General features: G+C 44.2%; 1 long non-coding RNA gene across 1 annotated transcript; it reads right to left on the minus strand.

Annotated features, from left to right (window-relative positions):
* Window positions 1-665: 665 nt before the first annotated feature.
* On the minus strand, window positions 666-24,870 carry LOC123725572 (uncharacterized). Its single transcript, XR_006758101.1, has 4 exons — window positions 24,656-24,870; window positions 3,250-3,311; window positions 2,883-3,028; window positions 666-2,389 (listed from the first exon to the last, which is right to left on the minus strand). It is a non-coding gene; the product is annotated as an uncharacterized lncRNA (long non-coding RNA).
* Window positions 24,871-27,537: the final 2,667 nt, after the last annotated feature.

Raw genomic sequence — 27,537 nt, forward strand, 5'->3', positions numbered from 1 at the left:
TCTGCAAATTTGATGATTGAGTTGGAGGCGTGGCCACGCAGTTGTGGGTGAACAGGGAGTACAGGAGAAGGCTGAGCACGCACCCTTGTGGGGCCCCTGTGTTGAGGATCAGCGAAGTGGAGGTGTTGTTTCCTACTTTCACCACCTGGGGGCAGCCCGTCAGAAAGTCCAGGACCCAGTTGCACAGAGCGGGGTTCAGACCCAGGGCCCCGAGTTTAATGATGAGCTTGGAGGGTACTATGGTGTTGAAGGCTGAGCTGTAGTCAATGAACAGCATTCTTACATAGGTATTCCTCTTCTCCAGATGGGATAGGGCAGTATGCGATTGCATCGTCTGTGGATGTATTGGGGCGGTATGCAAATTGAAGTGGGTCTAGGGTGTCAGGTAAGATAGAGGTGATATGATCCTTAACTAGCCTCTCAAAGCACTTCATGATGACAGAATTTTGCAGTATTTCTGTGAATCCATAAAGGCAGACACATTTCAAAGATTGATAGAAAATATCCATATTTATTTTATGGTGGTTCTACATCAGGGCTCTCCAACCCTGTTCCTGGAGAGCTACCATCCTGTAAGTTTTCACTCCAACCTGAATCTAGCACACCTGATTCTAACAATTAGCTGGTTGATAAGCTGAATGAGGTTAGTTACAATTGGGGTTGGAGTGAAAACCTACCGGAGGGTAGCTCTTCAGGAACAGGGTTGGATATTTCAGGTAAGGTAGTCCAAATCGACAGATTCCTAGGAGGGAGGAGGTAATGGCGACTGCTTGAATCTGAAAGTGAGGCAGGTGAAGTGTGTTATAAGGAATGGAAAATAGTGAAATCAAAGAATGGAAGAAAATTAGCAAAAGCTGTAGTAGAAAACAAGGATGCATAATGCATTTCTTATTGGACTGCGTTTTTTGGACAAGAAGATTCCTTTGGGAAATCCATTTGTAATATTGAGGACTGTGAAGAAAGCAGTGGGAAAAGGTGGATTCAAATCAAGGTGACTAGAAGCAGCCTTGTTTTGGTTAATTGTGTCGATGAAGAACAGAAGAAGCGTCTACTGGATCTGGCTAAATTGTCCACGTCAGAAGTAACATTTATTGATCTTCGGAGCAAGGCGCCTGCCAAAGGAGTTCTAGCTGGAGTCTCATTGGATATAGATAATGAGTACCTTAGTCAGAAAATCCCAGGAGTGGTCAGTGCCCGTCACCTGACCCGTATGGTAAATGGAAGGAAGGAGAAAAGCCTGTCGATACACTGCATTTGTGTCCAAACCATTACAGTGTGGAAATTGTAAAGGATTTGGTCACGTGTCAAAATGTTTGCAGATGGGAGAAGTATGATATAGATGAATCTGTGAATGAAAAATGTTACATCTGTGATGGGGATCATACTCCGGACTTCATTGAGTGCCCTGTTCGGGTGAAGGAGATCGAGGTGTCAAGGATCAGGGCTGTGCAGCGGGTCTCCTATGTGGAGGCGGTGAAGAGAGTTGAAGGAGGAAGAGGCAACAGTGTTGAAGATATGGAGTTGGATGCATTGAAACCAGTTGGTAGTGTTTTAAGTCAATCGAGTGATCTGGATACACTCAATGTGAAGAAAGTGGATTTCATGTCATTTGTAGCCACAGTGATTAATTGTACAGCACAAGTGTCTAAGAAGTCCAGGAAGCTGGACATCAGTGTATCTGCAGCCGAGATGTTTTTGCGTCTCCAAGAATTCATGGCAGAAGCACTACAAGGACTATTGTCGCTAGCACTACAAGGACTATTGTCGCTGTGTTAGGACCTGATTAGAATGAGTTTTTTTTTTACAGAAATGCAGGTTGATTTTGTTTAGTTAATTTCTTTTTTGGTAGTTTGTATGATGTTTAATTTATTTTTACCCAAATGATTTCCTTTTTGGGATCCTTATTATCCACCCACACAGTAGGTGGCGGAATGCGCTTCTAATAGTTGTGAACGCCATTATAACATAGAAGAAGAAGAAGAAGAAGAGGTTTGGAGACCCCTGTTCTACACGGTCTTATGCTGAGCCATGCTAGCTGTGTTTACACAGGCAGTCCAATTCTGTTATATTTTCTCACGAATTGGTTTTAACCACGTCAGATATTTTTCAATACTGATCTGATTGGTCAAAACACCAATTAGTGAAAAAAACATCAGAATTGGGCCGCCTGTATAAACGCAGCCATAGTCCTTTATCCGATTCAGTACACTGGCAGTGGTGTTCGGCATGGTGGGCTGGGGAAGCTGAGACACTTTGTGCTGATGGCGAATGGTCTTGTCCTATCTGCAGTGAACGGACAGCTGGATAAGACTCTGCTGAAAGTGGTCTAGGGCTTCTTAACCACCAACCGAATGGTCCCCTTGCAGAAGATTTACTCCTGGAATGTCTCCTGGAAAGACATGGTTGTGATGTTAGCATTTTACACTTTTTGTAGAAGGGACGTAGGGCAACACGCCTTTGTTGGTAAAGATGTCAACTGAATGGGACTGGCTAGCGTATTGTTTAGGGACAATGAGGGGACATTGGGAGCTTTTTTTGAGAGGAAAGATCAGTCAACAAATTGAATGGGCTGGGGGGGACCTAAAGAAGGTGTGAAAAGTCTTAGGAGGGCAGTTCTTATACAGTATGAATTGTTTTGTATGGGAGATTGAGGAGAAATGGCACCTCAATCGCTCTCATACACAACAATTTATTTACTGCCTATCTAAGCACAATCCTGCACAACAAAACCCCCCTTCCTCATCTTAAACAGTACTGTCTGTTATCCTCCCCTAGCCCATTGACTTTGACTGATCAGTGGTAGCCTTTTCCAGGGGCTTTTTGTATTGTGTTTTGAGAATCTGCAGAGATAAGAATGAGGTGGTGTAGTCTTGATTTTATACCTTTTCAGTGTCCCTTGCTGGTTTCTGTCCCACAATCTTGTACTCCATAACCTCAAGGTGTGTCCGCTCCCTCGTGCTTGTGTACCCAACATGCCTCCACTTTGGGGTATTTTTCAGCAAGGCACTGTGGAATGACTCCAGATAACCTGAGTTTTACAAAGAGAAAAGGTAAAAAGACAAGAGGGCTAGACTAAATTGATTACATGATCTGGAAGGTACTCTGCGGTCCTCAGACTAATTCTAACCACCTGTAACCCCATAATACAAACACAAACCATACAAACACTACCCACTTCATGTTTATACCATGCTTACTGTAAATTGAGCTATCTTAGCTGTCAGCTTGTAAATATTTTTGACAACTTACCTTCATCTTGTGCAGAGCTAGGGGTTGGAAGCGCATGTTGGTGTAAACAGATGCTGTACCACCTACAACAAAATACACAACAATACACAATTTAATCACCCAACCATTTGTATTGATCTCTATTAGGCTCGCTAGATTACCATACCTAACATGGACATTTCAATATTGTCTGCTTGCTGTTAGCTAACTAACATCAATAATTGGCAGGAAGATTGCTATCCAGCTGAGACTGGCTGAGAACCAACTAACCAACCATAGACGATGTATACACGTGCATCATTGCTAACGTTATCAACACACAAACAGAGAGTGATCTAGCTATATAGACAATTATACATTTCTGGTTGGTATAACAGTGAGAGAGAACTTATTTTTGCGCTTGTTTGTAATTAGCACAGCCAGGCACAGAACACCACACAGGCATGATGACAAACACTAGTGAAAAACAAACAAAATATCTTGCAGAAGTTCTGAGATTGCTGTGTGTTGTTTGTTCGAAGTACACAATGCCATCGTCCAAGTTGTGGGCATGACTCAACCTAGCGGGCGGTATCTGCATTTGCTATGAATGCAGGACTTTGGTTCACTATGAGCAGACAAATACACAGGATGTCGAAACTTCCTGATTCAACCAGTGAAATAAAAATGTGCTAGTTCTAGCTTGTGGTTTGGATAATTGTGATGTTTATGATAAAAATGTAATGTTGTTACTATAGTAATGCCGTGACAGAGCCAGGGTGAAATTCCCCTTTAAGATAGCTACACTCTTAGAAGAAACGGTCCTATCCAGAACCTAAAATGGCTCTTTGGCTGTCCCCATAGGAGAACCCTTTGAAGAATCATTTTTGGTTCATTTTTGGGGGCTGGTGGGGGGGTTGACATTTCACACCTTGTTGTAAATCAGGGATTAGAACTTTCAGCTATCTCCCTCTCCAAATTCACACAGGAAATGTGCCTTTGTTCACAGATGTTTTCCCACCGAAACTGACACATTCTAAAGCGAGTACTGGAACAATATTTCTAACATAGAACGTGAGGAATGATCAGAGGCGCTCTAAAGAATAATAATGTCATATGGGCTGTTATTTTGTGATGTCATAAAGGAAATAGTGTAACTTGAAAAGTATACACACTTCATGTACGAAGTCTCCATCCTCTATGTTGTACATGAACACTTCTGAAAGTGTTTTTGTTAAGAGAGGGATGTGATCTTAGAAATTATACGAGGAAACTGTTTCTATAATGAGGTCAGAGAACATGTCAGCCTGACTAACCGCCCCAATTTAAAGAACTGTATAAAATGAGGAGTTAAAAATGAACATTTCAGACCAGAGAGGCGTGTCGCTGCAGCTCACGTCCAAAGGGGTTTGAACATTGAAATCTCAACACAAGGTAGAGACGATAAGTCACCTCCTGGACAATCACTGGTACAGCTGTCTAGCTGTCCTAAGTATCTAGAAAAGTGAACTTAAGTGGGACCATTCCACTACTCTTCTCAAATCACTGTAGTACGCTACTCTCATCACCCAACGGGAACCATCGACATGACTGGCTAGCCTATCTTCAACCAGGTAGGCTAGTTGAGAACAAGTTCTCATTTACAACTGCGACCTGGCCAAGATAAAGAAAAGCAGTGCGACACAAACAACAACACAGAGTTACACATGGAATAAACAAGCGTACAGTCAATAACACAATAGAAAAAAAGAAAGTCTATATACAGTGGGTGCAAATGGCCTGAGGAGGTAAGGCAATAAATAGGCCATAGTAGCGAAGTAATTACAATTTAACAGATTATCATCAGATGAGCAGATGATGATGAGCAGATGATGATGTGCAAGTAGAAATACTGGTGTGCAAAAGAGCAGAAAAGTAAATACAAATAATATGGGGATGAGGTAGATTGGGTGGGCTATTTACAGATGGACAATGTACAGCTGCAGCGATTGGTTAGCTGCTCAGATAGCTGATGTTTAAAGTTAGTGAGGGAAATATAAGTCTCCAGCTTCAGCGATTTTTGCAATTCGTTCCAGTCATTGGCAGTAGAGAACTGGAAGGAAAGGCGGCCAAAGGGGGTGTTGGCTTTGGGGATGACCAGTGAGATATACCTGCTGGAGCGCGTGTCACGTCCTGACCATAGTAATATGTGATTTTCTATGGTAGAGTAGGTCAGGGCGTGACAGGGGGTGTTTTGTGTTTTTCTATGTTTTCTATTTCTATGTTTTAGTTCTATTTTTTCTATTTCTATGTTTTTTTGGGGGGGGTTGATCTCCAATTGGAGGCAGTTGGTCCTCGTTACCTCTGATTGGAGATCATATTTTAGTAGGGGTTTTTCTTCCTGGGTTTTGTGGGTGATTATATTTTGAGTAGTGTTTGTTTCTCTCTGTGTCACGGTTTGTTGTTTTGTATATTCAGTAATTTATGTTTTGCAAAGTTTCATGGATTTAATAAAATGTGGAACTACAACCACGCTGCACTTTGGTCCGATCCTTTCGACAGCCGTGACAGCGTGTGCTACGGGCGGGTGCTGTTATCGTGACCTGAGATAAGGCGGAGCTTTACCTAGCATAGACTTATAGATGACCTGGAGCCAGTGGGTCTGGCGACGAATATGTAGCGAGGGCCAGCCGACTAGAGCATACAGGTCGCAGTGGTGGGTGATATAAGGGGCTTTGGTAACAAAACAGATGGCACTGTGATAGACTACATCCAGTTTGCTGAGTAGAGTATTGGAAGCTATTTTGTAAATGACATCGCCGAAGTCGAGGATCAGTAGAATAGTCAGTTTTGCTTAGGTAAGGCTGGAGTTTACGACTGTTCAGAATGATGATACGATACAAGGTTATGATTAATACTGTTTTATGGATGTGACAGGTAAAGACCTTTAGAGTTCATTCGGGAGATGGTAACTCTTTAAAGAACCGCTCTCGTGGTGCCCCAAATCCCTAATGAGTTAATTGTTACATGACTAATTTAATCGGGTGACAATTAAACATAGTTAGTTGATTATATAAATAACAGTAGTCAGATTAATGAAAGTAAAGTCACGACAAGAGAAAAAGAGGTAGAGAAGCCACTGTAATACAGGAGGTAGGGAAGCCATTGTAATACAGGAGGTAGAGAAGCCATTGTATTACAGGAGGTAGAGAAGCCATGGTAATACAGGAGGTAGAGAAGCCATGGTAATACAGGAGGTAGAGAAGCCATTGTATTACAGGAGGTAGAGAAGCCATTGTATTACAGGAGGTAGAGAAGCCATGGTAATACAGGAGGTAGAGAAGCCATGGTAATACAGGAGGTAGAGAAGCCATGGTAATACAGGAGGTAGAGAAGCCATTGTATTACAGGAGGTAGAGAAGCCATGGTAATACAGGAGGTAGAGAAGCCATTGTATTACAGGAGGTAGAGAAGCCATTGTATTACAGGAGGTAGAGAAGCCATGGTAATACAGGAGGTAGAGAAGCCATGGTAATACAGGAGGTAGAGAAGCCATGGTAATACAGGAGGTAGAGAAGCCATGGTAGTACAGGAGGTAGTGAAGCCATGGTAGTACAGAAGGTAGAGAAGCCATGGTAATACAGGAGGTAGAGAAGCCATGGTAATACAGGAGGTAGAGAAGCCATGGAAATACAGGAGGTAGAGAAGCCATGGTAATACAGGAGGTAGAGAAGCCATGGTGATACAGGAGGTAGAGAAGCCATGGAAATACAGGAGGTAGAGAAGCCATGGTAATACAGGAGGTAGAGAAGCCATGGTAATACAGGAGGTAGAGAAGCCATGGAAATACAGGAGGTAGAGAAGCCATGGTAATACAGCAGGTTGAGATGCCATGGTAATACAGGAGGTAGAGAAGCCATGGTAATACAGGAGGTAGAGAAGCCATGGTAATACAGGAGGTAGAGAAGCCATGGAAATACAGGAGGTAGAGAAGCCATGGAAATACAGGAGGTAGAGAAGCCATGGTAATACAGCAGGTTGAGATGCCATGGTAATACAGGAGGTAGAGAAGCCTTGGTAATACAGGAGGTAGAGAAGCCATGGTAATACAGGAGGTAGAGAAGCCATGGTAATACAGGAGGTAGAGAAGCCATGGTAATACAGCAGGTAGAGAAGCCATGGAAATACAGGAGGTAGAGAAGCCATGGTAATACAGGAGGTAGAGAAGCCATGGTAATACAGCAGGTAGAGAAGCCATGGAAATACAGGAGGTAGAGAAGCCATGGTAATAACATAATAATCCAACATGTTTTACATATAGCTGCCATATTTATTTATTTTTATTGAACCTTTATTTAAATAAGTGAGTCACATTGAGATTAAAAATATATTTTACAAGAGAGCCCTTTACACATTACAACAAAAACATAATATTAAAACAACATACATGTGTATAAAACAATATAATTCATCATAATTTTAAAAATATAACTTTAATAAAAGCAATCCCATTCAACTACATAGAGGTCCTCAGTCAATAATGTAAATTGCATAAGTAGCACCAGTACATCTAACTGCAGTGAACTCTGCAGTTTGTTCCACAAATTAGAGGCAAAAAAACTAAACTCAGATCTCTGTTGAGAAAAGCTATACACACTGACTGTTAGGAGTCAAACAGCTTTGTGTGACAACAACAGATCTTAAATACTCACCAACCCCCCTGAGCATCTCCCTCGTCCCTCCCCTCCACTACCCCTCCACTACCCCTCCCCCCTTCTCTCCTCCCTGAGTTCCCTCCCCTCCACTACCCCTCCTCCCACTCCTGCTCCCTCGTCCCTCCCCTCCACTACCCCTCCACTACCCCCCCCCTTCTCTCCTCCCTGAGTTCCCTCCCCTCCACTACCCCTCCTCCCACCCCTGCTCCCTCTTCCCTCCCCTCCACTACCCCTCCCCCTTCTCTCCTCCCTGAGTTCCCTCCCCTCCACTACCCATCCTCCCACCTTCTCCTCCCTTCTCTCCCTCCCTGACTTCCCCCCTCTCCTCCCTTCTCTCCTCCCTTCTCTCTTCCCTGAGTTCCCCCCTCTCCTCCCTTCTCTTCTCCCTGAGTTTCCTCCCCTCCTCTACCCCTCCCTCCTCCCCTCCTCCCCTCATCCTCCCTAGCCTAGCAGACAAAGGAGAACCAATGATTTAAGCTGCCAATGTGTGTCTGCTCTGGTGGATGTGTGTGCTTTGTTTGAGCTGGATGACATGTTTATTTGTGTGTGTGTGTGTGTGTGTGTGTGTGTGTGTGTGTGTGTGTGTGTGTGTGTGTGTGTGTGTGTGTGTGTGTGTGTGTGTGTGTGTGTGTGTGTGTGTGTGTGAGTGTCAGCGTCAGCTCCGGTGTAGCTGTGTGAGCTTTGTTTGAGCTGGAGGATGCTCAATGAGACGTGGAGAGTGTCATTTCTCAGGCCCGTTCCCTGAGGCTCGCCGTGAGGGAGAATAGGGGAAAATGGAATGTAGCAAACAGACTGTTCAATTAGGGGCAGAATGGAATGGTGTGAAATTACCTCCAAATGAAAGCCTCTATTATAGATACTGCTGCTTGGGGGGCTGGTGGTGCTGTTGGGGCTGTTGAGGCTGGTGGTGCTGTTGGGGTTAGTGGTGCTGTTAGGGCTGTGGGGTGCTACCTGCCTGCTATGCTAGCTGTGCGTGTGTGTGTGTGTGGATACTGAAACAGCAATAGAGGTGCAGTACTACACATCTTGTGGTTGTGACATAAAAAAACAATAGTAATCTGAATAGGTCAGAGGGAGTGGGAGAAAACATCATTACATGGTGGGTTTCTATCTGTCTGGATTGGATCTTTGTAGAGTACATTCCATCATTGCATGGTGGGTTTCTATCTGTCTGGATTGGATCTTTGTCGAGTACATTCCATCATTACATGGTGAGTTTCCATCTGTCTGGATTGGATCTTTGTAGAGTACATTCCATCATTACATGGTGAGTTTCCATCTGTCTGGATTGGATCTTTGTAGAGTACATTCCAGCATTACATGGTGGGTTTCTATCTGTCTGGATTGGATCTTTGTAGAGTACATTCCATCATTGCATGGTGGGTTTCTATCTGTCTGGATTGGATCTTTGTCGAGTACATTCCATCATTACATGGTGAGTTTCCATCTGTCTGGATTGGATCTTTGTAGAGTACATTCCATCATTACATGGTGAGTTTCCATCTGTCTGGATTGGATCTTTGTAGAGTACATTCCAGCATTACATGGTGGGTTTCTATCTGTCTGGATTGGATCTTTGTAGAGTACATTCCATCATTACATGGTGGGTTTCTATCTGTCTGGATGGGATTTGTCGAGTACATTCCATCATTACATGATGGGTTTCTATCTGTCTGGATGGGATCTTTGTAGAGTACATTACTTGAGACAGAACACATCCCACAAGGGCCACTAATATAACAAATGATGCAGAAAGACTCTGTTTTCATACGTTATTAACCATGTGGACCCGTTGTATTGTTTTACACAACCTACAGTATATCATCACAGTGCTAAGAACATGGCAGGTGTGAAAATTGGGAAAAGTCACTCGGAACTCACCAAAGCTAGGATTCTACATAAAATGATGATGATGATTCTTTTTTTTATCACTTTGGGAACTCTGTTGCGTTCCACTCCAATTCTACCCTTGATTATCGCTGCAAACTGACAAATGACTCAGATCTCTCCTCCTGAGAAGGAGCAGCTTGATCATTAAGATGAGACGCCTGGTTCACTCAGGTCCCCTTCCCAGTGTGCTGTGGCAGCCAATCTAAGCCATACATCATCAGTTAAAGGTTAAAGAACAAAATCCTGTTCAAACAATGGGCCGGATGAAAGGCCACATGTAACTAATTGTACACTGGTCTCTTCTCTTGCTTCACACAATAAGAAGGGAAGTAGCAATTAGTCAAGATCTCTGGGTGTAAATCCCTAGGTTTGTTATCCCTGATGTGGTGTGAAAGATAGAGAGACAGTAGAGGAAATGATTCCTGTCTGTCTGTCTGTCTGTCTGTCTGTCTGTCTGTCTGTCTGTCTGTCTGTCTGTCTGTCTGTCTGTCTGTCTGTCTGTCTGTCTGTCTGTCTGTCTGTCTGTCTGTCTGTCTGTCTGTCTGTCTGTCTGTCTGTCTGTCTGTCTGTCTGACTGTCTCTCTGACTGTCTGTCTGACTGTCTCTCTCTCTCTCTGTCTCTCTCTGTCTGTCATAGTGCAACTGCACCATCATCATCACTACTACCACCATCATCACTACTACCATCACCACCAGCACCACCACCATCATCATCACTACCACCACCATCATCGACATCACTACTACCATCACCACCAGCACCACCACCATCATTATCATCATCATCACCACTACTACCATCACCACCAGCATCATCATCACTACTACCATCACCACCAGCATCATCATCACTACTACCATCACCACCAGCATCATCATCACAACCACCACCACCACCACCACCACCATCATCATCATCACTACCACCTATACCACCATCAGCATCATCATCATCGCCACCACCAGCATCATCATCACAACCACCATCAGCATCATCATCATCGCCACCACCAGCATCATCATCACAACCACCACCAGCATCATCAGTCCTCTTCCATCCCTCTCCCAGTCCTCTACTATCCCTCTCCCAGTCCTCTACTATCCCTCTCCCAGTCCTCTACTATCCCTCTCCCATTCCTCTTTTATCCCTCTCCCAGTCCTCTACTATCCCTCTCCCATTCCTCTACTATCCCTCTCCCAGTCCTCTACTATCCCTCTCCCAGCCCTCTTTTATCCCTCTCCCAGTCCTCTACTATCCCTCTCCCAGTCCTCTACTATCCCTCTCCCATTCCTCTTTTATCCCTCTCCCAGTCCTCTACTATCCCTCTCCCAGTCCTCTACTATCCCTCTCCCAGTCCTCTTTTATCCCTCTCCCAGTCCTCTACTATCCCTCTCCCAGTCCTCTACTATCCCTCTCCCAGCCCTCTTCTCTTTGTCTCCTGGGAAAATGGAGAGAAAAAGTCTTCCCTCTCTCCACTCATCAATCTGTATAGCACTTTGTGACATCTGCTGATGTATAACGAGCTTTATAAATAAATGTGATTGATTGATTGATCAATCTTGGATCTGTTCATCAGACCTCCATCATCCCATTATCCCACCCACCCACCCTCCCTCCCTCCCTCCATCCTAAGAGAACAACATCCAGTAGAATATAATCTCTCCTCTATAAGTGGCTGTCCCTTTAACCTCCCCTTCCTCTAACCTGGTGGCTGTCCCTTTAACCTCCCCTCTCTCTAACCTGGTGGCTGTCCCTTTAACCTCCCCTCTCTCTAACCTGATGGCTGTCCCTTTAACCTCCCCTCTCTCTAACCTGGTGGCTGTCCCTTTAACCTCCCCTCCCTCTAACCTGGTGGCTGTCCCTTTAACCTCCCCTCTCTCTAACCTGGTGGCTGTCCCTTTAACCTCCCCTCTCTCTAACCTGATGGCTGTCCCTTTAACCTCCCCTCTCTCTAACCTGGTGGCTGTCCCTTTAACCTCCCCTCCCTCTAACCTGGTGACTGTCCCTTTAACCTCCCCTCCCTCTAACCTGGTGGCTGTCCCTTTAACCTCCCCTCTCTCTAACCTGATGGCTGTCCCTTTAACCTCCCCTTCCTCTAACCTGGTGGCTGTCCCTTTAACCTCCCCTCTCTCTAACCTGGTGGCTGTCCCTTTAACCTCCCCTTCCTCTAACCTGGTGGCTGTCCCTTTAACCTCCCCTCTCTCTAACCTGGTGGCTGTCCCTTTAACCTCCTCTCTCTAACCTTATGGCTGTCCCTTTAACCTCCCCTCTCTCTAACCTGGTTCCTGTCCCTTTAACCTCCCCTTCCTCTAACCTGGTGGCTGTCCCTTTAACCTCCCCTTCCTCTAACCTGGTGGCTGTCCCTTTAACCTCCCCTCTTTCTAACCTGGTGGCTGTCCTTTTAACCTCCCCTCTCTCTAACATGGAGGCTGTCCCTTTAACCTCCCCTCCCTCTAACCTGGTGGCTGTCCCTTTAACCTCCCCTCTTTCTAACCTGGTGGCTGTCCCTTTAACCTCCCCTCTTTCTAACCTGGTGGCTGTCCCTTTAACCTCCCCTCCCTCTAACCTGGTGGCTGTCTGAAATATAATGAAGTTCACATCTATGGTATGATGAAGTACACATCTGTAGTATAATGAAGCACACATATATGGTATGATGAAGTACACATCTATAGTATGATAAAACACACACACAGAGAGCCAGAGATATATGAAGTACATGTATTGAAAGAGTCAGGTTCTAATCTTCATTTCCTTTTAGGGAAGGGGGGATGAGAAAGAGAGAGGAAAGGAGAGAGAGAGGATGAGCAGAGGGCGGTAGAGAGAAAGAGAGAGACATACAGAATGAAATATAAAGAAGGAAAAAGGGAGGAAAGCGAGCGGGAGAAGAAAGATAGACTCCCAAAGAGCAGTAAATAAGTGGAAGAGAGAGTGTGATTTATGGCCCAGGTTTCATTAGGCAGCATAACAAAAGGTCACAGGCCGTTGAGATAGAGACAAAGGGCCGTGTGTGACTGATAGAAAATGCAAACGGTCATAAGTATTCTTAGATACAATTAACCTTTTACATCTTTCTTGCTCTCTTTCTTACTGGTGGGAAAGGGAAGGGACATCAGTGTTGGAGAACAGGGGACCGTGTGTTTGTGGCTATAACTGGACAATGATTAGACAAAGACCACATTCTTAGGGGTTTAAAGCTCTCTCTCTGATTTCGTCACTTCTCATATCCACACTAGCGTTGACAGTGTTATGTAGAGGAGCCTCAACCTGTAAGGTTGTTGGGGCCCAAGAGTATCATATTGCACTTATGCAATACAAAGTGCTATGAATAACTGGAAAAACAAATTAAAAAGCAAATTAATTGACAAATAATTTCCAAAACAAAAACATCTTACATCTACTGTCAGTAATCTTTGCTTCTAACATATTAATTTACACTAATTAAGTAGCTTCCTAACACATTACTTACAATTATCTCAAAAATAGATTTGAAAATAATAATTACATTTTGTAAAAGGTGATCTAGATGTGTCACGCCCTGGCCAAGAGGGGCTGTGTCTAAACTCAGTTCAGTATCATACACTGAGCAAAAATACAAACTCAACATGTAAAGTGTTGGTTCCATGTTTCATGAGCTGAAATAAAAAATTCCAGAAATTTTCCATACGCACAAAAAGCTGATTTCTCTCAAATTGTGTGCACAAATTTATTTACATCCCTGTTAGTGAGCATTTCTCCATTGCCAAGAAAGCCATCTAGCTGACAGGTGTGACATATCAAGAAGCCGATTAAACAGCATGATCGTTTGGGGCGGCAAGTAGCCTAGTGGTTAGAACGAAGGTTGCTGGATCGAGGTAAAAATACGCTGTTCTGCCCCTGAACAAGGCAGTTAAACCACTGTTCCCCGATCGGCCGTCATTGTAAATAAGAATTTGTTCTTAACTGACTTGCCTAGTTAAATAAAATAAAAATGGATTGTTACACAGGTGCACCTTGTGCTGGGGACAATTAAAGGCCACTAAAATGTGCAGTTTGGTCACACAACAAAATGCCACTGATGTCTCAAGTCTTGAGGGAGTGTGCAATTGGCATGCTGACTGCAGGAATGTCCAACAGAGCTGGGGGGAGTATTTCTGTCTGTAGTATAGAAAGCCCTTTTTGGAGAAAAACTCCTTTTGATAGGCTGGGCCAGTGGGTGGGCCTAGGCCCACCCATGGCTGTACCCCTGCCCAGTCATGTGAAATCCATATATTCATTTATTTCAAATGACTGATTTCCTTATATGACCTGTACCTCAGTAAAATCTTTGAAATTATTGCATGTTGCGTTTACATTTTTGCTCATTATAGATCCAACTACGCCACCCTAGGTTTCCACCGAACATAGGGAGTTCTGAATAACTCATAGCATACTGTAGGCAGCACAGGTGCTATTAGAATAGGCTTGAGTTGAATAACATGAAGAGGCAGGTCATCGTTTTCAAGTTCATTTATATCCCAATTTCAGCTTCCAGAAACCAAGCTAGATTGTAGCTTAGCAACAAAATGGAGGGAGGCTATAACACAAACACAAACAATTAAACCAAACAAAAACAGGTTTCAGTGCAGGTGGAGGGAAAACATTTAAGCATGAATCTTATATCATCAGCTCATTCAAGTAATAATTATCTTAGGAAAACCAAGGTTTCAAAGGTGCTCTGCCACAGCTTTAAATGTAACTTCCCCGGCACCTGAGCAGCCACACCTCAAACAAAGGAAACAAGAGTTAAAAAGAGGCAGGGAAAAACAGGGAGCCAATCACATCACTCAATGAATCAAGCAATAAACAAGCTTTCAATTGAGACCACATGGGCAGAAGTATACACAGTGATTAATGGCAGTCGACACACTAGTGACAGATGTATGCAAAGTGTAGGCAATTGTAAACCTGAATCTTTTAGAATGTGCAGTCATTGTGTTAAACAAAGCCAAAATGAACAGAGATCCTGAAGGGTTTAAAGGATCCCTTTAACTAATTTGGCTTATTCAATAAAGAGTTTGATCGGTGTTTGATGATAGATTTGATGGTCGGTTTGATGATAGATTTGATGGTCGGTTTGATGATCGGTTTGATGGTCGGTTTGATGATAGATTTGATGGTCGGTTTGATGATAGATTTGATGGTCGGTTTGATGGTCGGTTTGATGGTCGGTTTGATGATCGGTTTGATGGTCTGTTTGATGGTCGGTTTGATGGTCGGTTTGATGATAGATTTGATGGTCGGTTTGATGGTCGGTTTGTTGGTCGGTTTGATGATAGATTTGATGGTCGGTTTGATGGTCGGTTTGATGATAGATTTGATGGTCGGTTTGATGGTTGGTTTGATGGTCGGTTTGATGGTTGGTTTGATGGTCGGTTTGATGGTTGGTTTGATGGTTGGTTTGATGATCGGTTTGTTGGTTGGTTTGATGATCGGTTTGAGCTGCTGTGTCATTAGTTTGTGTATTAACAGGTGCTCCGGTACCTGCTAACTGAGGGCTAAAGGGAACATTTAGTCTAAACTGCCGCTGCGGCGCTGGGCACATATCACAACACCACCTGTTCTCCCTGTCCCTTCCACTACACAGGGAGAGGCTCTAAAACAATGATGATGCTGACAACCACTAGCTGAGAGATAATGCACACACACACACGCTCGCATGATGGCACGCAGGCTCACACTCTGTCACACACACACACACACACGTCTTTAAAACAATAATGGTACCTGCTGACAACCTCTAGCTGAGAGAAAATGTTGCTGTAGTGACTCATCCTCACTCTAGCCCACTAACTAACAAAGCAAAGATGTGATTCCGTTTATGAAGTGCACCAGTGAGTTCGCGTGCGTTCCTGAAAGCGTTTGTGTCTGTGTGATATAGGGGACAAATTAGAGTCTGTATAGGGCACAAATTAGTGTCTGTATAGGGCACAAATTAGTGTCTGTATAGGGCACAAATGAGAAGGAGTATTGTGTGTGATGGCTTATTGATTGGCTCTGAGAGGTGAGCAGCTCATTGATTGGCTCTGAGAGGAGAGCAGCTCATTGATTGGCAGGCCCCTCTGAGAGGAATGCAGACCAGAGGGCCAATAAGGACTGGATGGATTGCACAGACATATGGGTGACATGAGGAGACAGTTACAGTAACACACACACGCACACACACGCACGCACGCACACACGCACGCACGCACGCACGCACGCACACACACACACACACACACACACACACACACACACACACACACACGCACACACGCGCACACACGCACACACACACGCGCACACACGCACACACACACGCGCACACACGCACACACCACACCATGTGTGGTTAATGATGTTGGATCAGGAACAGCAGCCCTCCCTGTGGTGAGAGCCTCCGTGGTTCATTATTTCACAGATAACTGGTTTAACATCAAGCAGACGAAAGGCTTCAGTTGGTCTAATGATGTACAGTCCATCTGGTCATACAGCCTCCCATTCAGCCTTCAACTCTTATCAACCCTTATCGACCTTATCAATCAATCAAATGTATTTCAAATTCATTTTTACATCAGCAGATGTCACAAAGTGCTTATATAGAAACCCAGCCTAAAAATCCAGAGAGAAAGCAATACAGATGTTTTATTTAAATTTCACCTTTATTTAAACATTAGCTATCTGAGCAGTTAACCGATCACAGCAGCTGTATATAGCCCGTCTGTAAATAGCCCACCAAATCTACCTACCTCATCCCCATATTGTTTTTATTTACTTTTCTGCTCTTTTGCACATCAGCATTTCTACTTGCACATCATCATCTGCTCACCTATCCCTCCAGTGTTAATTTGCTAAATTGTAATTACTTTGCTACTATGGCCTATTTATTGCCTTACCTCCTCACACCATTTACACACACTGTATATAGACTTTATTTATTTTTCTATTGTGTTATTGACTGTACGCTTGTTTATTCCATGTGTAACTCTGTGTTGTTGTTTGTGTCGCACTGCTTTGCTTTATCTTGGCCAGGTCACAGTTGTAAATGAGAACTTGTTCTCAACTAGATACCTGGTTAAATTTAGTGAGGGAATTATAAGTCTCCAGCTTCAGTAATTTTGCAATTCGTTCCAGTCACTGGCAGCAGAGAACTGGAAGGAAAGGCGGCCAAAAGAGGTGTTGGCTTTGGGGATGACCAGTGAGATATACCTGCTGGAGCGCGTGCTACGGGTGGGTGTTGTTATCGTGACCAGTGAGCTGAGATAAGGCGGAGCTTTACCTAGCATAGACTTGTAGATGGCCTGGAGGCAGTGGGTCTGGCGACGAAAATGTAGCGAGGGCCAGCCGACTAGAGCATACAGGTCGCAGTGGTGGGTGGTATAAGGGGCTTTGGTAACAAAACGGATGACACTGTGATAGACTGCATCCAGTTTGCTGAGTAGAGTATTGGAAGCTATTATGTAGATGACATTGCCGAAGTCGAGGATCGGTAGGATAGTCAGTTTTGCGACAGTAAGTTTGGCGGCGTGAGTGAAGGAGGCTTTGATGCGAAATAGAAAGTCGATTCTAGATTTGATTTTGGATTGGAGATGTTTAATATGAGTCTGGAAGGAGAGTTTACAGTCTATCCAGACACCTAGGTATTTTTAGTTGTCCACATATTCTAGGTCAGAAACGTCCAGAGTAGTGATGCTAGTCAGGTGGGTGGGTGCGGGCAGTGAACGGTTGAAGAGCATGCATTTGGTTTTACTAGTGTTTAAGAGGATTTGGAGGCCACGGAAGGAGTGTTGTATGGCATTGAAGCTCGTTTGGAGGTTAGTTAACACAGTGTCCAAAGAAGGGCCAGATGTATACAGAATGGTGTCGTCTACGTAGAGGTGGATCAGAGAATCACCCGCAGCAAGAACGACATCGTTGATATATACAGAGAAAAGAGTCGGCCCAAGAATTGAACCCTGTGGCACCCCCATAGAGACTGCCAGAGGACCGGACAACAGGCCCTTCGATTTGACACACTGAACTCTGTCTGCGAAGTAGTTGGTGAATCAGGCGAGGCAGTCATTTGAGAAACCAAGGCTATTGAGTCTGCCAATAAGAATACAGTGATTGACAGAGTTGAAAGCCTTGTCCAGGTCGATGAAGACGGCTGCGCAGTACTGTCTTTTATCGATGGCGGTTATGATATCCTTTAGGACCTTGAGCATGGCTGAGGAGCACCCGTGACCAGCTCGGAAACCAGATTGCACAGTGGAGAAGGTACGGTGGGATTCGAAATGGTCAGTGATCTGTTTATTAACTTGGCTTTCAAAGACTTTAGAAAGGCAGGGCAGGATGCATATAGGTCTATAACAGTTTGGGTCTAGAGTGTCTCCCCCTTTGAAGAGGGGGATGACAGCGGCAGCTTTCCAATCTTTAGGGATCTTGGAGTCTTGAACAGACTGGTAATAGGGGTTGCAACAATGGCGGCGGATAATTTTAGAAAGAGAGGGTCCAGATTGTCTAGCCCAGCTGATTTGTACGGGTCCAGGTTTTGCAGCTCTTTCAGAACATCTGCTATCTGGATTTGGGTGAAGAAGCATGGTGGCTAGGAATCACCCCCTAGAAAGGCAGGAACCTAGGAAGAAACCTAGAGAGGAACCAGGCTCTGAGAGGTGGCCAGTCCTCTTCTGGCTGTGCCGGGTGGAGATTATAACAGTACATGGCCATTAAGGCCAGCTCGTTCTTCAAGATGATCAAACATTCATAGATGACCAGCAGGGTCAAATAATAATAATCACAGTGGTTACAGAGGGTGCAACAGGTCAGCACCTCAGCAGTAAATATCAGTTGTCTTTTCATTCAGAGGCCCGAGGCCACAGGTGCGGGACAAGGCAGCACGACCGGTGAACAGGTCAGGGTTCCATAGCCGCAGGCAGAACAGCAGAAACTGGATCAGCACCTCAACCAGGTGGACTGGGGACAGGGACAGCCAGGAGTCGTCAGGCCAGGTAGTCCTGAGACATGATCCTAAGGCTTAGGTCCTCCGGGTTGGGGGAGAGAGAGAGAGAGAGAGGTGGGAGAATTAGAGGGACCATACCTAAGATTACACAGGACACGAGATAAGACAGGAGAATTACACCAGATAGGACAGACTGACCCTAGCCCCACAGCACATAGACTATTCCAGCATAGATACTGGAGAAGGGGGGGGGGGGACGACGACACTGTGGCCCTGTCCAATGTTTTCCCCGGACAGGGCCAACCCTTACAGCATCTGGTTATCCACACCCTCCCACTCAGCATTCATCCTTATCAACCCTAATCAAACTTCATCAAGCCTCATCAAACCTTATCAACCGTAATCACCCCTTATCAACCGTAATCAAACCTAACCAACCCTTATCAACCCTTATCAACTGTAATCAACCCTTATCAACCGTAATCAACCCTTATCAACCCTTATCAACTGTAATCAACCGTAATCAACCCTTATCAACCGTAATCAACCGTAATCAACCCTTATCAACCCTTATCAACCGTAATCAACTCTTATCAACCCTAATCAACCCTTATCAACCGTAACCATCCTTATCAACCGTAATCAAACCTAACCAACCCTTATCAACCGTAATCAACCCTTATCAACCCTTATCAACCGTAATCAACCCTTATCAACCGTAATCAACCCTTATCAACCGTAATCAACTCTTATCAACCGTAATCAACCCTTATCAACCCTTATCAACCCTAATCAACCGTAATCAAATCTAACCAACCCTTATCAACCGTAACCATCCTTATCAACCGTAATCAAACCTTATCAACCGTAATCAAACCTAACCAACACTTATCAACCCTAATCAACCCTTATCAACCCTTATCAACCCTAATCAACCGTAATCAAACCTTATCCACCGTAATCAACTCTTACAGAATTTGGTTTTTCACACCCTCCCACTCAGCCTTCAACCCTAATTAACCCTTATCAATATTAACTCTAATCAACCCTTACAGCTCTAGCTGCTATGGAGAACAACCTGGGGAGGTGAGAGTGGGGTGGGCGTGTGTGTGTGTGTGCTGATGTTCGTGTGTCATGCATGCAAAGTGTGTCAAATAACTTGAGAAGAAGAGAAAGTGAAAAAATAGACACATACAAAACACTGTATAGTTGAGTCTGGTTCGATGACATGTTGGCTTTACAAAGGACGTGGTCAGAAAATGGAACTTTGGAGGGTGGTTAACAAAAAAGGCAGCTCACCAGTGAATCAATTTTATTGTATTAAATGACATTCTTATTCTATTTCCCAACAACAACCCCAAAAGCAGGAGTAAAACTCCTTCCCTCTTTGGAGTGAGAGTGCAGCGAGGTGAGTGTGTGTCAGAATGTGGTGTGTTTGACACAGCAGCTCTGGTTGGGGTGTTCGGCAAGGCGACAGATGGGAGTTTGTGTGTGTGTGTGTTCGTGTGTGTGTATGAGTGGGTATGTGGGTGGGTGGCAGAGTGGAGAGCTTGCTGCCTGGGTGACCTTTTCTTGTGCGTAGAGGTGGCATCATTCTGACAGTGTGACAGAGGGAGACGTACCCTCCTTTTAATGGATGAGCTCTCTCAAGGTTACCACCTCTCCTCCAGCTCTTCTCTCTCTCTCCTGTCTCCTCTTCCATTAGACTGTCTGTAACCCTTATTCTCGTATTCTTGTTTGGTAGCCTTGTCGCGAACCAGGCTTCCATACATGGCCAAATATATGTGGACACCTGCTCGTTGAACATCTCATTCCAAAATCATGGGCATTAATATGGAGTTGGTCCCCCCTTTGCTGCTATAACAGCCTCCCCTCTTCTGAGAATGTGAAGACAGACACTGGGAGACGAGAAGCAGGTACAGGGAGTGAATATTTAATAAATAACAGACATAAAACAAAACACGGGCAGCGTCTGGACAAGGGAAACATAACGACATTAATGCTGACTCTGAAAAGAAACTGAGGCAGTGACAGATATAGGGGAGGTAATTAATAATGTGATGGAGTCCAGGTGAGTCCGATGAAGTGCTGATGCACGTAACGATGGTGACAGGTGAGTGTAATGATAAGCAGCCTGGTGACCTCGAGCGCCAGAGAGGTGGAGCGGGAGCAGACATGACAGTATGCGCCCCCTCTAGGGGCGCCACCTGGGTGGGACTGACGGGCCAGCCGAGGCATGGGAGCTTCACGAGCCGGCTGAGGCATGACATGGGATGGAAGCCTGCCGAGCCAACCGAGGCAAGAAAACCTCTCGAGCCAGCTAAGGCATGGAAGCCCGACGAGCCAACTAAGGCATGGAAGCCCGACGAGCCAGCTAAGGCATGGAAGCCCGACGAGCCAGCTAAGGCATGGAAGCCCGACGAGCCAGCTAAGGCATGGAAGCCCGACGAGCCAGCTAAGGCATGGAAGCCCGACGAGCCAGCTAAGGCATGGAAGCCCGACGAGCCAGCTAAGGCATGGAAGCCCGACGAGCCAGCTAAGGCATGGAAGCCCGACGAGCCAGCTAAGGCATGGAAGCCCGACGAGCCAGCTAAGGCATGGAAGCCCGACGAGCCAGCTAAGGCATGGAAGCCTGACGAGCCAGCTAAGGCATGGAAGCCTGACGAGCCAACTAAGGCATGGAAGCCCGACGAGCAAACTAAGGCATGGAATCCTGACGAGCCAACTAAGGCATCCCCGGTTCCATCAGCAGCGACACCTGGACCCGACGTCACCAACCAAAACAAAAAGCCTCCCTGATGCTTCCAATATTGGTGTCAGCATTCTGTGAGGACAGACACTGGGAGATGAGAAGCAAGTGACTATATTTAATAAATAGCAGACATGACACAAAACACGGACAGCGTCTGGACAAGGGAAACATAACGACATTAATGCTGACACGGGAAAGGGCCTTCCCCAAACTGTTTCCACAAAGTTGGAAGTACAGAATCGTCTAGAATGTCATTGTATGCTGTAGCGTTAAGATTTCCCTTCACTGGAACTAAGGGACATAGACCAAACCAGGAAAAACAGCCCCAGACCATTATTCCTCCTCCACCAAAAACTTTACAGTTCGCACTATGCATTCGGGCCGGTAGGGTACTCCTGGCATCTGCCAAACCGAGATTCGTTCATAGGACTGCCAGACGGTGAAACGTGATCAATCATTCCAGAGAACGCGTTTTCACTGCCAATGACGGCGAGCTTTACACCACACCAGCTGAAGCTTGGCATTGCGCAAAGTGATCTTAGGCTTGTGTGCGGCTGCTCGGACATGGAAACCCATTTCATGAAGCTCCCGATGAACAGTTGCTCCCAGAGGCAGTCTGGAACTTGGTAGGGAGTGTTGCAACCGAGGCCAGATGAATTTTACGCATTATGCGCTTCAGCACTCGCTGGTCCCGTTCTGTGAGCTTGTGTGGCCTACCACTTTTTCGTTTACACTTCATAATACAGCGCTTACAGTTGACCGGGGCAGTTCTAGCAGCGCAGAAATTTGACAACATTTTTTGGAAAGGTGGCATCCGATGATGGTGCCACATTGAAAGTCACTGAGTTCTTCAGTATGGCCATTCTACTGGCAATGTTTGTCTATGGAGATTGCATGACTGTGTGCTCAATTTTATACACCTGTCAGTAACAGGTGTGGCTGAAATAGCCGAATCCACTCATTTGAAGGGGTGTCCACACAGCTTTAGTGTGGCAGAAATCAGCTAAAGAGGGGTCAGAGCCAGGTCGGAACCATCGTGTAAATCAGTGACACATCCAACCAATCAAATGCCTTGCTTGAGCGGTGCTCCAAAGGTGCTCACCAGATTAATGCCGTAGAAGCAAGAGTGAGTCAGGACAAAACATGTCAACAATATTTTTAGAACGTTTGCAGCATGCTAGTTGTCTCTGTTATATCGAGATGCGCTAAAGCTGCAACAATGGTCTACAGTGGTGGCCACATCAATAGTTTACAGTGGTGGCCATATCAATAGTTTACAGTGGTGGCCACATCAATAGTTTACAGTGGTTGGCCATATCAATAGTTTACAGTGGTGGCCATATCAATAGTTTACAGTGGTGGCCATATCAATAGTTTACAGTGGTGGCCATATCAATAGTTTACAGTGGTGGCCATATCAATAGTTTACAGTGGTGGCCATATCAATAGTTTACAGTGGTGGCCATATCAATAGTTTACAGTGGTGGCCATATCAATAGTTTACAGTGGTGGCCATATCAATAGTTTACAGTGGTGGCCATATCAATAGTTTACAGTGGTGGCCATATCAATAGTTTACAGTGGTGGCCATATCAATAGTTTACAGTGGTGGCCATATCAATAGTTTACAGTGGTGGCCATATCAATAGTTTACAGTGGTGGCCATATCAATAGTTTACAGTGGTGGCCATATCAATAGTCTACAGTGGTGGCCATATCAATAGTCTACAGTGGTGGCCATATTTCAATAGTCTACAGTGGTGGCCATATTTCAATAGTCTACAGTGGTGGCCATATTTCAATAGTTTACAGTGGTGGCCCTATCAATGGTCTACAGTGGTGGCACACGTCGCTGCACAGCTATTTTCAGGTCTCTCCAGAGATGTTCGATCGGGTTGAGTCCGTGCTCTGGCTGGACCACTCAAGGACTTTCAGAAACTTTTCCTGAAGCCACTCCTGCGTTGTCTTGACTGTGTGTTATGGGCCATTGTACTGTTGGAAGGTGAACCGCCCTGGAGCGGATCTCTTTGTACTTCAAGGATCTCTCTGTACTTTGCTCCGTTCATCTTTCCCTTGATCCTGACTAGTCTCCCAGTCCCTGCCGCTGAAAAATGTGACGTGACACTTGACATTCAGCCAAAGAGTTCAATCTTGGTTTCATCAGACCAGAGAATCCAAACTGCAAGCGGGCTTTCATGTTCCTTTTACTGAGGAGTTGCTTCAGTCTGGCCACTCTACCGTAAAAGCCTGATTGGTGGAGTGCTGCAGAGATGGCTGTCCTTCTGGAAGATTCTCCCATCTCCACAGAGGAACTCTGGAGCTCTGTCAGAGTGACCATCAGGTTCTTGGTCACCTACCTGACTAAGACTCTTCTCCCTTGATTGCTCAGTTTCTTCCATTTAAGAATGATGGAGGCCACTCTGTTCTTTGGGATCTTCAATGCTGCAGATATGTTTTGGTACTCTTCCCCAGATCTGTGCCTCGACACAATCCTGTCTCGGAGCTCTATGGACAATTCCGTTGACCTTATGGCTTGGTTTTTGCTCTGACATGCACTGTCAACTGTGGGACCTTATATAGACAGGAGTGTGCCTTTCCAAATCATGTCCAATCAATTGAATTTACCACAGGTGGACTCCAATCAAGTTGTAGAAACATCTCAAGGATGATCAATGGAAACAGGATGCACCTGAGCTCAATTTCGAGTCTCATAGGAAAGGTCTGAATACTTATGTAAATACACTATTTCTGTTTTTGATTTTAATACATTAACAAAAAAATCTATAAACTTGGTTTTTGCTTTGTCATTATGGGTTATTTTGTGTAGATTGATGAGGAATATTTTTTATTTAATCCATTTTGGAATAAAGTTGTAACGTAACAAAATGTGGAAAAAGTCAAGGGGTCTGAATACTTTCAGAATGCACCGTACCTAGGTATAAATAGCTAGCTACTAGCCAGTTTAATTTCTCTCATGATTATAAAGCCAACAAAATGTTAATAAAAACAGCATATTATTGACCGAAAAGGTTAGCTGTGTTAGCCCAGTCCCTAGCTTATCCAGGGTCAGTGATACATAGAACAACCATGTACTGTTTGTCTATGGGAACAACTGCAACCTTTTTGAAAGCAACATTGCTAAAAGGAATGAAATAAAATAGACCTTAGCTTACCTTCAGTGCTCATCTCCTGTTGCCTAATTGACATCTCCTTATTTTCATACAGTACCTAAATTACAAGGGTTGGATTTGCACTCAACAATTTCAGCAATTAAAATGCATGTACAAAATCTGGTATATGGTTTGCCACAGGGCCGGTTTTAACCTTTTGGGGACCCTAAGCGAGATTTGGTTGGAGGGCCTGTCATGCAAAATAATGTCCCCCTGGCCGAAAAGTGTCCCCCTCTGCGTCACAATGGGATTCGGTTAAATATTAACGTCCGTTGCTATATCAACGGTGTGATGACCTAACAATTCGAATTTTGGAGGTCATTACAGCCAAAGTGATGTTCTTTTCATCATCGCTATGCAAACAAGGGAGGGTTTGGCCGGGGTAAGTCATCATTGTAAAATAAGAATATGTTCTTAACTGACTTGCAATAAAGCTTAAATAAAAATATATTTTTTTAAAAACAAGGTTGATTTCTGTGACAATTTCGCTGTTTAAACAAGTTTTGTTTAGCTAATAATATGAAAATATTACTTCAAACAACTTTTGGGTACCTCGTTAACATTACAACATGAAATCCATGTCTTAAATGTTACTACGTTTCATAATTGGCAAAGAAAACGTGTAATCTGCTTGACACATTAAAGTTACTTACCTTACAGATCAGGAAGTCAGCTAATTTCCACTCCATTCATATGCAAATCCGTTTGATTTATACACTGGCTTGTCTGGCTGTCAGGTTTTTATTTTAACCTGCCCTTCCCTTATCTACACTGAAATAATATCATTTCTTCTTCGTCTTCTAGTATGATTCATTTTTTTTCTATCTCATATAGCTCATTAGTACACCCTTAGTACACATTAGTACACCCTTAGTGCACATTAGTACACCCTTAGTACACATTAGTACACCATTAGTACACATTGGTACACCCCTAGTACACATTGGTACACCCCTAGTACACATTAGTACACATTAGTACACCCTTAGTACACATTAGTACACCATTAGTACACCTTTAGTACACATTCGTACACCATTAGTACACCCTTAGTACACATTAGTACACCATTAGTACACAACAATGAATAATGTGGAACAAATAAATACCATCAAAGGATACCTTACAACTTACAATGAACACCTTGTGAAACAGCTGTGAAAACCAACCTGGCAATATTTAAGATTTTAATACTTAAACTTTGATATTTTTTGGAGCAGTTGTATCATTAATTTATTTTCACAGATTTTTTGTACACTCACATGACAATCTAAGACTAAAATACTGAATTCTGGTGTGTGGAATATAGAGGAGGGAGTTGCTGTGTGGGTGGGAGGTTCTGCCGGTCACTTGTTCTCAACGGGCAGCCAGTCTCGGAAGGGGGAATTGAAGAGAGAGACTGCAAAGTCCAGGCACTGATGCTACCTTTGTTCTAAGTGTTTGCAGTGCCAGTGTTTTTAGTTAATCTGTATATCTCACATATTATGTGCCCAGTATGATAGAGCAAGAAAACTTTCTTAGCAGATAATGACAACATGACAATAACAGTAGCTGTAGATGATGTAATGAAAAGTTGGAGTGTGGTTGGTAATGGAGGACATTTGGTGGATCCACGTCTGGGTGTTGGGTAGAACCACTAGGTCCTGGAGAACAGGAGCAGAGTTAAAGGGAACAGGGAGACAGGGACGTAAACAAGCAAACACACAGGTTACACTTGACTGGGAGGAAATTTGAAGAGGTACATTTTTATAAGCTCAGCATAACTACCATTTCTTGCTTTTTCAAATGTCAACCAAAGTGAACATATTTTGTCTATTAGGCTTCACAGAAGTGTAGGGCGTCAGGGCTTTCAGTGGTCGACCGTCCAACTGCTCCAGCTGGAGAAGATTGTTGGCTTCCACCGAGGTAACCCTACGAAGACAAAGAGACAAATATCAGTGTTAGGGAAATGAAAACTAGATTCAGGTTCATTTGTGTGCAAATGCAAATAGTTATTATCTGAGATTTTTTATATTCACTTTAACAAATGGTGACCCCAGCTGGGACCGAAAGCCTTCCTTTCGTCCTTCTTCCAAACCAAGTCATTCGCCCGGATGTCGTAGCACTTGGTAGCTCTTCTTCTGTTTCTCCTGCGCCTTGTTGATGTTTAGTCTCACCTTGATTGATAACAGGAATAAATGCAATTATATTTCATATTACAAATTCATTTCTTACATATCTCTTGGAGGGCCAGAAAATAAATCAACAGCGGACAATAATTCTTACCTGGTCAAAAACCTCCACATCCTTCTCAGTCCATGCCTGAAGATGATCCTCGAAGGCGTTCTGATCTGGTTCCACAACTTCCACTACATCAGGTGGGGTTTCAGTGATCTGAAAGTACGTTATGCAAAAATAGCAATAGACAAACAACAGCACACCAAGTCAATCACACATTTGAAAGACTACAGTAAATGCAAAAATTGTATATACAATTGCATTGTTTACCTCAGTCAACAGCTGCGGTCCCGTCCATACTCAGCCTGGATGCTGCTGTTGTGTGAAAAGATCATTAATTACCTTCAAGTTGTTCTCCCACCCTTCCTGGTACCAATCAAGGGACTTGCCCATGGCAGTCTTGAGGGTCTGGTTGGTCCATTCACCAAACCTGGAGGAGGGGGTAGGAAAGCGATATCTATTAACAATGTAAAATATTGAAATATGTCTGATTATGTACCATGGAAAAACAAAAACAAATTGTATAAAATAAATCAATCTATTAGTGACAGAATACGACCTATAACATCCGTACCTTGTTCCACATACATTCTATATTATTAAACTCTGATGTGGTCAAATAAAGCAACCATTACAAAACAACTTATCAGGGCAAAATTTGAATTGGG

Source organism: Salmo salar, chromosome ssa12 (genome assembly GCF_905237065.1).
Source record: "Salmo salar chromosome ssa12, Ssal_v3.1, whole genome shotgun sequence".
NCBI lineage: Eukaryota > Metazoa > Chordata > Actinopteri > Salmoniformes > Salmonidae > Salmo > Salmo salar.